The 12537-nt window shown below is 33.5% G+C and overlaps 1 long non-coding RNA gene across 1 annotated transcript; it reads left to right on the top strand.

The window, feature by feature from the left end:
• Positions 1–925: 925 nt before the first annotated feature.
• On the top strand, positions 926–5377 carry LOC134256445 (uncharacterized). Its single transcript, XR_009989727.1, has 8 exons — positions 926–1018; positions 1267–1411; positions 1861–1945; positions 2197–2300; positions 2520–2677; positions 2984–3268; positions 4445–4575; positions 5305–5377. It is a non-coding gene; the product is annotated as an uncharacterized LOC134256445 (long non-coding RNA).
• The last annotated feature ends 7160 nt before the right edge of the window (positions 5378–12537 follow it).

Here is a 12537-nt window from a genome sequence, read left to right on the forward strand (position 1 = left end):
TTAGGGTTTTATTGCGTCTAAGGAGCCCTGAATATCTATTTTATATCTTTTTTTTTTAAAATAAAGAATCTGCAGCTTTCTCAAATAGCATATAAATTTTTACATCTTTTTTGCAATATTTAAATGCAACGGGAAGGAAATCAATGGTAAAAAAATACTTTTAACCGAATGTTTAAAAAATTTTGATGTATTTATGAATTATATAAATTTACTCTATATACTTACACATGTCTGTTAGAAATATTATACAGCCAAAATAGAGAAAAATAATTCTAAAAATTCTAGGGACTACTGAACACTTTCTTCGGATTTTCTCCTCCATTCAAATTTCCTTGATGTGAAGTTTTTGTGAGAAAAGGATTTTCTGTAAATGTGAATCATCTAGGTTTTTGTTAATTTTATTTATAATGTGGATATACTACGTTAACCCTTTGTATAATCAATGAAAATAATACATTTTTTTATATTTCTAATCAGACGGTATTTTATTTACAGATGCAGAAGCTATTAATATTTTTCTTCTTTTTGTGTTTGATTTACACCGCCGATTCATATGGGATTCCCGGAGAAATGGCGTAAGTTATGGGGAAACAGTGACTTTAGTTTTGATGAGCGGTGTTACCTCTTCCATTGTCGATGTTACTGTAATGGATAGGGGACTGCCCCCCCTTTTACCCGAACCTTCCAAAACCCACGGATCCAATAGTGTCGAACATGTCAAGCAAATGGGGTAGAGTACCCAGGAAACAGTGACTTTAGTTTTGATGAGGGGTGTTACCGCTTAATGGGTCAAGAAACTGCCCCCCTAGAGGACACAGAACATCTGTCGACGCCCACAAGTACCAGATAGAAGCGGCCTACAGTATTAAATTTGGACTCATGTACTAGGAATATCATATCTTTAGCAGAATTATCCCACTGAATTAAAAGGAACTCCCTTTTTTAGGTTCACATGATACAACTTCCTGGATGGTGTGTAGGCTGTGTGTCAACATGTGAATCCCATGTGCATTTCGGGGTAGATAAGTTTACTGACAATTTTCTTTCTTAAAAGCCACATAAGGCATATTTTGACTGATCTAAAATTTTTTGTTTAAGCATTAATCTTTATTTTCTCTTTTATGAATTTTCTGATGAGAGTCTTATTAATTAAATAATTTAATTCAAGCTATTTAGTAATATGTAGTGAAATTATTTCCCTGTGTGAGACATGAAGAGGGACAGGTAACTCATTTTGAAATTCACAAAAAAATTCTCTGATTTCAGGAGTTGTCTCCCCTTGAAAAGATCAATAATGGTATAGATTAACAATGCAGCATGCAGTCTAGTTATCAACGGACAGTTTTGACACCCGTAATACCCGTATTTCTACCAGTTACCTTTGTAACATTTGTTGTGTTTATCACACAGGGTAAGAAAAACAAGATGTTTAATTCAAATGATTTTATTGAGATAGATATAAAGAAGATAACATTTTTACATGTACAGACTTCTATCGTAAAGAAAATCTCACATTTTACAGATACAATAATAACATTATTCACATGTAAGCATTTTCTCCATTTACACAGTGAAAATAATCAATGCATAATGAATCATAAAAACAATTATTACAAGTAAGATAGTTCACAAAATATATTTTAAATACAAATTTTATACCTTTGAAATGCATGTACATATCATTAATGCCCCCCTTCCCCTTCACAATTTAAATCTGTCAATGATTTACTGTAAGTGTCTTTAGATTGTTTTATCGAACAGCTTGTATTTTTTAGATATGTAGTATTTTCTTTGAGATTTATATTTTAACAGTTTTTGTTTCATTTTAAAGTAATTTTGTCTATTTTGTTGTTGTTTTAGATGATAGACCACTCTACTTCCTTTTACAACAGGTGCCCCTACAGATTCACAAAGTTCCAGTGTTGAGTTTCCATGACCCCTATTAGTGAGTGCACAACTTTATGTATTCTACTTTCAAAATTTCTACTACTTGTAATACATCTTGGATTTGATTTTAAATATGCCCTATTTACAGATTCAGATTTTTGTGTACAAGTATGATATTTAATTCTATCAAGATTACTTTGTCCTAAATCAAATTTATACAGTCTTTTAACAAACATTTGTCTTTTTCTGTCATGTTTAATTCAAAGTCACTATAGGCAACACTGAAGATTTCCCCTTATTGCTTTTCAGTCCACAACAGGAAAAGGAATAGAGTTGACAGGACTTCCCGCACTGTCCCTGGTAGCAGTTTATGAGGGAACCAATCGCAGTAGACATAGCACGCTTCATATAAGGTAAGTCGCCGGAATAGTGTTTGTAGCAATTCTCGTACTCTGTCCTGCATTGAAGGTTCAGGTCCAAGGCAAATCTTCTCTGCATGGATTCTCTTATGGCCTTGGTTCTTCCTGGAAACATGTAACTGCTGAATGGAGCCTTAGCAGTCTGTTTTCTTTGAGAGTCAAAGAAATGACGTAAGTCCTTAAGATTGTCAATCACATGTCCTTGTTTTCCAGATGCAGCAGCACTGTCTCCATCACTGATGAAATGTGATATGACTTGTGGACAGTCATCACTTTGTAACTCACCAACACAATTAGCGGCCCATCTCTTCTCGTCTCCAATGGTGGTCTCCGGAGGAATGGTTCCAGTGCAGTCTTCATGTCCTGGGCAGGTAACTTCCTTTCCTTTGCTTTGTACGTGTGCGTCTGTCTTACATAGTTTATTCCCACAGAAAACTGCTACCACATTTTTCCTCTGGGTTACATTTTCACTTGGGGTATACGTCACTTGGGTGGCAGCTTGGAATGGGGTTTTCCCAATGGCACTAAAGGTTGCATTATTGTACCGAGCATCTCCTTCCGCTCTGATGGGGATATCCAGAAGTCCACATTTTTCATTAAGTTCTTGAATATTTTGCCAAATTTTCTTCAAAATGTTTTTATTTACATCGGTAATAACTTTCCCCACTTTGTTGCAGGTCTGTTGCATGTTGGCGGCTGACGCTGGTTCAATATTTGCACCAAGAAGCATACCACGCATACCTTGTGTTGTAAGACTGGTACCCAGGTGACCGACAGCCATGGCCACATTCAGCTGTGCAGCTCTTCGTCCCCTTCCAGATCTTCTCACCTCTTCGTAAAGCTTTTCTCGGTGACTGGTATAGTGCACTTCTTACATCGAATGTAAAGGATCCATGCAAGGCCTCGTTTTTCCTCCCCATGCTGATTCCAGTCTAGTTGACCATCACAGTTTGGAAATTTATGTGAGTGTTCTTTTAATACATTGTTCCACAATTTATCTGTCTTTTCTTGGTAAAGTACTTTGTATAATTTTGAATTCCGGTCATCTGACACAGATTCCATGTAAGTGTCTACTGGCTGGACCTCACTTGGCCTGGGTCGTAGAAACTTCATCTCACTTCTTTGGCTCTCGGCATCTATAACTGCAAACGTGCCATTTTTCTGTTGCCATACAATGTCCTGGAACTCCTCTTTACTTAGTCTTCTTGTGGGAACTAGCAGTTGGTCTGGGCTGGTGGTCCATATTTTCTTCTGGGCTTTGTTGTCAGGAATACTTCCTTTTTATGCGCCCGGATCGATAGATCCCGGGCGTATATTGTTTTTGTCCTGTCTGTTTGTCTGTTTATCTGTTTGTCTGTTGTCAACTTTAACCTTGGCCATAACTTTTGAACAATTAAAGATAAAGACTTCATATTTGGTATGCATACTCCACTAATAAAGTCCTTTCAAATGACATCAAGGTCAATAACCTTGTGACCTTCACTGAGACCTATTTGCTAAAAATAGCTTTTTCCACTGTTTGTCATAACTTTTTAACCATAACAGAAAGGGATTTCATATTTGATATGCATACTCCACTAATAAAGCCCTTTCAGTTGACAACAAGGTCAATGATCTTGTGACCTTGACTGTGACCTATATGCTAAAAATAGCTTTTTACACTTTTTGCCATAACTTTTGAACCATAGCAGATAGGATCTTCATATTTGGGATGCATACTCCACTGATTAAGTTCTTTCAAATGACACCAAGGTCATGACCTTGACTGTGACCTATATGCTAAAAATAGCTTTTTACACTTTTTGCCATAACATTTAAACCATAGGAGATAGGGACTTCATATTTGGGATGCATACTCCACCGATTAAGTTCTTTCAAATGACACCACGGTCAATGACCTTGTGACCTTGACTGTGACCAATATGCTAAAAATAGATTTTTTGAACCTTGTTGCCACTGGGCGCATAGTGTTTCACAAACACATCTTCTTTTTATTGATGTTGATGCAACCATTTTGGTTCTTTTTTTGGCATGATAATTATTTAACTGTATACTTGTAGACTTTTTCTAAGAATATGCTATTGTATTGGTGCACATTTTTTAGTATTGTAAACTTTTGCGTTGTTTATTTATTTTAGGGCTGCCAGGGCTTCTAAGAGAAACTCCAAACTTTGATGACTGATGGATAAGCCTCATCACCCCCGCTGCTTAAGAACCCCTTATCTTAATCACCAGCCATTAATCAGTGATCACTTACCAAAGCTCCAAGGTACATTATTGAAGTCTCTTTTGACACCATTTCTTCCAGTCTCTGACCTTCTTTTAGAATTAAGATATTTCTAATTTTTTTTGTTAATTAATTCCTTAAAAATCAGTGAACTTCCTGTTTCTTAGGTAATTAGAGCTCATTAATTAGAGTTGAAAATTATTTTTAGAAGATAGCCAAAAACTCCAATATTTCAGCTTTCATTTCATTCAATTTTTTTTCTCAATAATTCACTCATTAATTTTTTTTAAGTTTTGAAATCAATATACTGTAAATGAATTTGTACAGAAATTCAGCCTAAAATTTAATAAACTGTTAGGAAGAGTTATCTCCTATTTTTCATCCCTTAAGGACAAAGACAATTTTTTTTGCACTAGCATATGAAAGATAAATAAATAATAGACATTTTCTGCAATTTTCATTTTATTTCATTAAGTTTTAATTGTCTTAAAGGTCTTACGCGAGGAAATAGCCAATCAAAATGAACTTAGTAAATTAAAGTTCGATTTATATTTTGACATTTTTTTTTTTATCATTTTTGGCATGTTGTTTTAAGCCATCCTTAAAAAAAAAATTTTGGCGGTTACGCACCTCCTCATTTTAGGTGTGAGTAGGGAGGTAGGCTTCTTATGATTGCCTTAGGCCTACAGTATTAAATTTGGACTCGTGTACTAGGAATATCATATCTTTAGCAGAATTATCCCACTGAATTAAAAGGAACTCTTTTTTTAGGTGCGCATGATGCAACTTCCTGGATGGTGTGTAGTCTGTTTATCAACATCTGAAACCCACATATTTTTGGGGGTAGGTATGTTTACTCTCAATTTTCTTTCTTAAAAGCCACATAAGCGGTATTTTTTCTGATCTCAAATTATATAAATATATATATTTATTGATATCTTTAGTTAGTGGATGATAAACTTAGCTGTCATTCTTGCAATCGGAGAATATAAACAGTGTAAACAAACCCCATTTCCATTTTTTTTCTCTATGATAACCCTTTGAAAGTAAGCGGAGTTGATTTCCTGATAATTCTGCAGGAATGTAAATGTGGCAGGTCGATAGGTCAGCAGCTAAGGAGGCCTAATACGCATGCAAATCTCGTGCACATCTGTCTCTATGTCGGACACTTAGGAGGCCAAATATGCATGTAAATCTCGTGCGGCTGCCTTTGTGTTTGACATCAGTGTGCGAGGACTATTGAAATTGGCATGCAAGTCATCGTGTAATTTAAATCGATTAGTCTACATTCTTAATGTCTACGTCTACAATTTTATTTCACAATGAAATGGAAATATAAGGAATCACTGTCTAGTTTTGAGAGTATGCCAGGGACATCAATAATAGTGGGAAACATGGGAAAATTTTAGCAAAACGGGCTATGCTAAATAGGTGCTATTCAAAAGGAAATTACTGAAATACTGACACTCTCTATCAAGAGAACCCGATCTCAAAGAAATATTCAAAGACAAACCAATTATATAGCTTATAAAAACATAAAAATTTAGGAGATCTCCTAACGTGTTCCAAACTAAAATGAATGTTTATTTTAAAAAAAAATCACTTACTGGTCAATTACAATGTGATAAACCAGATCATTTATTGATATATTAACTTACTGTAATATTCCTGAATATTTCTGCAAACAACTTCCATCTATGTTTATAATAAAAATAAACATAGCATTACCTTGGGAAATTCCATGACCGGTTCTACGATTGAAAACACTTACTGGTATACAATAAATCAAATAGAATAAATAAACAATATTTGATTTACACATATAAGTGGATTCCTGATGATGGCGGACTTCTATAACTCATTATAATCAGTTATTAGGAACTTTTATTTATAATTTGGCCTGTTATCACACCGCCGAAACACTAAATTAGTGTCGGATCTAAGTGAAACGGGTTTCGTGGCTTGATGGGAGTAACTTTTTTATAACAGTTTTCCATACATTTTCTATATTAAAAAAGAAAATGTCATCATCAAATCGGTACTAATTTGCCTGACCAACAGTTAATCAATGGCCACTCAAAGCCCCATGGGTGGCTCAGTTACTTTGTATTGATCGAATCGAATGAATTGAAGATAGGCCAATGAAAGCTTACATTGAGACTTCACAATAAGTTTCCAAACTTAAGAGTCATTCTCTGTAAGAATCAAGAATTTAGAAAAAAGTTGGAAATGGTACATCACAGATTTTGCTGATTTTTTGCATGCAATGTAGAAACACCACGTATAGAACATTTTTGGAGTTAATTTTTTATTTTGAGTCCCGGTTGCCATGGTAACCAAAACCCACCATTTTGAGGCCAAAAATAGAGAGCAACTTACTGAAAGTACACAATCTTTATCATAAATTTATATTTTCTGCATTTTATTTACAGATTTAATTGTTGCATACTCTGATAGAATATTTGTTGTAGTAACTACCACAACTGATGAAATTATTCAATAGATGGTCATAAAAGAGTTGTCTTTCAGTGAAAAGTGTAAATTTTTCAATTTTTAACATAGGAGATGGGTGAACATTACGAGAGATAAGCCCATAGTGCAACAAACATGAAGGTGAAAAATTAAATCTCAATTTTATCTTAATATTCCTTAATTTTTCATCTAACATTAAAGTATACTTTATGTAGAATCTCTACAACTTGCACAAATCTCATGAAAATTGAAATTATTTGCCTATGAAGTATGATGCACACACGAAGGAGGACAAAACGAGTCATTTTTTCACACTATAACACTATTTTTCGTTATGAGTGGGTCTTCTCTCCATTTTTTTGAAAAAGGAAAATCCTCAAAGTTTGCATTAAAACATACATATTTTTGTTTCCAAATTTATGGAGCAATGACCCACTATACCTAAAAAATATAAGTTTATGACATAACTTAAGTATCTTTTTGAGAAATACTTGAAGTCCCTTAAGTCAATGGTCATATCACAAACATGATTTAAATGTCACACTCCATAAGGACTTGTGTAGCGTAGTGGTTAGCGTGCTAGTCTCAATAGAGAATGCAACTAAGGATTTTTATTGCCAGGGTTCGAGCCCAATAGATTCCACATTATTTTTCTTGATAAAAGAATAAATTTTAACGAAAAATTTTTCCCCCAGAACTTTTTGTTTATCGTGATTTTACAAAATCAGTGATGAAAATTTTACTCTAAATACTAAAATAACAATTTGAATATGATTTTTATATATCTGAACCTTGTGGGTTTTTTACACGCTAAGTTCACCCATCCCTTTAAAAAAATGTCAATTTTGGCTTTTTAAGCGTAGTAGCAAAAGGGGGCAATCCATAACAAACAACTACCATCACTGAAAAGGTCATTCCTTACTCAACAAAATACAAAATTTCTAGAGTGGTAATATTTCCTAAAATAAAATAAAAAAAATGAAAACAGTTGCTATGGAGATTTTGGATTAATTTGTAGATTTCATTTGGATCCTTTTAGTACATTAAAGCTTAAAACATATTTAAAGAAAGGCCAATCACACTCCTAAAGATCATAATTTTGAAATAAAATGATAAAAATTAAGTTCATAAATTAAACAAAAATAATCTGTTACTATAGCAACCAAAAATCAGTAAAAATCACTGTAGCTATTGGGGTTTCAATTATGCAGAATTTGTGGCCTCAGCATTATTTAATTTCTTCAATAAATAATAACACTTATCTTTTTTTTTTATTTCACGTACATGTATATGAACATTAAAAAAAGTAATAAGTAGAAATTTAGAATCCCAAATCACGTTGCTATGGTAACCTAATAGTTTTTAACACTTCCTTATATAATGGTTGCTATCACAAATATTGGGATACTGACAAGTATACATCGATATTATAAAAGCTTCATTCGAAAATTTTTTCTCTTTTTCAATAAAATAAATTGAATTTAATTGTATTTTACTAAATATCAAAAATAGTAATTCATAATTTATTTAAAAATGGTTGCTATGGCAGCCAATAGTTCAGGAAAATCCTTATCATTGATATAATTAATAAAATTATATAAAATCTACTGCTTTATTGCCCATAATATTTCTTCCTCAATGAAATAAAACATGTAAACCTTTGAATGTCTTTTCACTAACATGAAAATAGAAATTAATAATTTTACTAAAAAACAGTTGCTATGGTTACCAAAAAATGGGGGTAATCCAAATAATTATTGATGTACCAGTATACAAAACTCATAAAACTGCCACCAAGGTTTGATTATACTTCTAATTTATTACAAAAAACAAATAAACTAAAACTTAAGCTTATAAGTGACATGTATATATCTGAATTATTGCAGCAGGATTTGTTTCCATGGAAACAATAAATACCTACATAAAATCATGACAGATCTTTTGAAAGCAACTTGTTTTATTAATTGAAACATATATAATTTATTTACACATGTTTTAACCTTACATGCACTTCTTAGTTTAAAAGGGGGACACTGTCAAAGGGGCCCCCCCCCTCCCGTAACTTGTTTTTGCCCCCGGGAGTGAACTCCCTATAAGCTTTTGAAATTCAACCAACAGAGAACCTCATTTTTCAAATGAGAAAAATATAATTATCTGGAATAGTTTTCTAGAGAGGGAGGGGGAGTGAAGTGAGGGGGGGGGGGGGGCAAAAAAATATTTCCAGATCCTCCTCCAATATTTTTAAAAAAAAGGGCTTTATTTATTTGCATTGATATTTTTTCTAGTTAAATAACTTTTTTTTTTAAACTAAAACTACTCGGTTTATGGAAAGCTTCTACAAAATATTTTCCAGAACATGAAGTCTGTGATAAATGGAATACCGAGATGTCTTCATAAAATATGACAAAATCAAATATAATATTTTTTTTTCTAAGCTGTAATTTGGGCATTAAATCTATGATTTCAACAATGACAATTTTTCAAATCCCCAATATCTGCATGTACGTGAATGGAACTCATCTCCGCTGAAAATTGCCATACATGTACTTCCCAATAAACCCTCATGTATTCCTTCACTACATATTGCTTCATTATACATTTTTTCAGTAAAGTGTACACACTGTATTATAAATTTGGCTTAAATTCAATTGTGACAGTGTTTGATATGACTAAAAATCTAATTAATTTTTCTTTGATGCAGTAATAATATAATATTAATCTAATATTAATTTAATTTTTGCAAAAATTTCAAGTCAAATGAAAGGGCACATTCGCCAACGATATTGATTCCCATTCCAAAAAATTGCATCAACAAATTTCAGCCCTGCACAAATAGAAATCTAAAGGAAAATTGCAGATTTGCCGTGTTCAGTTTAGCGATGTGATTTCATAAGCTCAACATGTATAAAAAAAAAAGAAGAAAGATATACCAGTAATTAAATAAAAAGATAAATGAAATTAATTGTTTTAAAAATTGATGAAATATCTTTCATGGCGATAACTTTTTAACCCCAACCCCTCTCTTTTTTCAAGCAAACAATTAAAAAGCTGTTAGGAGGTATTTAGCTTTTGTCATACACAAAATTGCTTTAGTTTAATTCAGTTTTTAAAATAACATATGATTTTCATTGAGGCCAAAATAAAATTAAAGTTTGTTTGGAATTGTCTCCCGCCTCATTAAAGGCCCCATCCTGAAAAAATTTTATTGACCAAATGTAGGAATTTTTTTTTTTATTAATTAAATCATTTTTATTGGTCGGGGGTGGGGTGGGGATGGGGGGAGGCATTTCATGTATCACATACACCATACAAAACACTGAAATTTTGTGTCAGATCTATGTAAAATTACAGGGTTTTTTTAGTTGATTGCAGATACTTTTTTTTAAAAATCAGAAAATGTATTGACTGTTTACTAAGATGATTATCAAAAATATGAAATTTACCTTCAATGAAAAAAAAATGATTTCCCTCCCTCCTGTGTCTGAAACCCATCAGACAGCAATTCCAAACAAACAATTTTTAAAAGATGGCCTGACAGATGGTTCATAAATATAATTTTTATCAACATCTGCTTTTAAAAAGATTGATAATATGCCTATATATTAATGATATAATTAGAATCATGTCATTATTTATGCTTTGGGTACTTTAAAGTTATTTTTATAATAATTATAAATAGTCATAAAATATGTGCAACTTTCAATGTACTTAGTAAATATTTTATTGGTACTTGCCTAGTGCTTCTTATTGCCATGTATTTTACTTCATCAAAACCTTATTATCCCAACCTTAAGTAGTGCTGAAGTCTATTTAACTGACGATACCTTCTTTTTTTTAAAAAAACTTTTTTCAATGATGCAGCACTTGTTGTCACATAGTCATAGGCGGGAATTTCATAGGATGCAATCCATTTTTAGGTCACCTGAGTAAACTCAGGTGACCTATTGCTATCCCTTTTCGTCCTCATATTCGTCGTGCGTCGTGCGTTAACATTTGAACATTTTCAGCTTCTTCTCTGAAACCACTGAACCAATTTTAACCAAATTTGGCATATAGCATCTATGGGTGAAGGGGAACAAAAATTGTGATTTTCATGGTCCCTGCCCCCCTGGGGCCTGGGAGGTGGGACCAAAGCCATTAAAATTAGTGCAGTCTTTAAAAATCTTCTTAGCCTATACTTATCAAGTAGTCAAACTGTTTACATGATTGTAATCAGCATTGAGTCCTCTGCCAAAATTGTGAAATTTATAGCCCCAGGGTCAGGGGTTCTAGTGCTAGGGCGGGGCTAAATAAGTATATAGTGAAATTTCATGAATTCTTTGAAAATCTTCTTCTCTGCTCCTGGGTATTAAATAAACTAACTAGTGCATAGTTATCATGAGCAAGAGTGCCTCTACCAAAATTGAGAATTTTATGGCCAAAGGGTCAGGGGTTCTGGTGTTAGGGTGGGGGTCTATAGATTATATAGTGAAAATACATGAATTCTTTGAAAATCTTCTTCTCTGCTCCTGGGTATTAAATAAACTACTTAAGTGCATAGTTATGATGAGCAAGAGTGTCTCTACCAAAATTGTGAATTTTATGGCCCCAGGGTCAGGGGTTCTGGTGTTAGGGCGGGGCTCTATTGGCTATATACTATGAAAATACATTAATTCTTTGAAAATCTTCCTCTCTGCTCCTGGGTATTAAATAAACTACATGTAAATAAGTGCATAGTTATGGTGAGCAAGAGTGCCTCTACCAAAATTGTGAATTTTATGGCCCCAGGATCAGGGGTTCTGTTTTAAAAGGGGGGGGGGGTGTGGCTCTATAGATTATATAGTGAAAATACTTGAATTCTTTGAAAATCTTCTTCCCTGCTCCTGGGGGTATTGACTTAACTAACTAAGTGCTTTGTTATGATGAGCAAGAGTGCTTCTACCGAAATTGTGAATTTGATGGCCCCAGGGTCAGGGGTTCTGGTGAAGGGGGGGTGGGGCTCTTTAGATTATATAGTGAAAATACATGAATTCTTTGAAAATCTTCTTCTCTGTTTCTGGGTATTAAATAAAGTAAATAAGTGCATAGTTATGATGAGCAAGAGTTCCTCTTCCAAAATTGTGAATTTTATGGCCCCAGGGTCAGGGATTCTAGTGATAAGGTGGGGCTTTATTGATTATACAATAAAAATACACTAAATCTTTGAAAGTTTTCTTCTCTGCTCCTTGGTATTAAGCAGATGAACTACCTATGTAGTTATGATGAGTAAGGGTCGTTATCTTCCAGAATTAAGAATTTCAAGGCCCCAGGGTCAGGGGTACCATAAAGGAGGGAGGGGGGTGTACTTATATACTGAAACTGTATGAATTGTTTGAAATCTGCTCCTTGGTATTTATCAAATATTTTTGAAAAGCAAGGGAGCCTTTTAAAAAATTGTGCAATGTGTGATCTAGGCCTAAGGGTCAGGGGTTCATGTGTGATTGGGGCATTACTGATCATGCTGAATATATAACTGATTACTTGAAATGCATTTTTTGTTCCCCTACCCTGCCT

This window comes from Saccostrea cucullata, unplaced genomic scaffold (genome assembly GCF_032062105.1).
Source record: "Saccostrea cucullata isolate Sc308-1 unplaced genomic scaffold, CSIRO_AGI_Scuc_v1 ctg20031, whole genome shotgun sequence".
Classification (NCBI taxonomy): domain Eukaryota; kingdom Metazoa; phylum Mollusca; class Bivalvia; order Ostreida; family Ostreidae; genus Saccostrea; species Saccostrea cuccullata.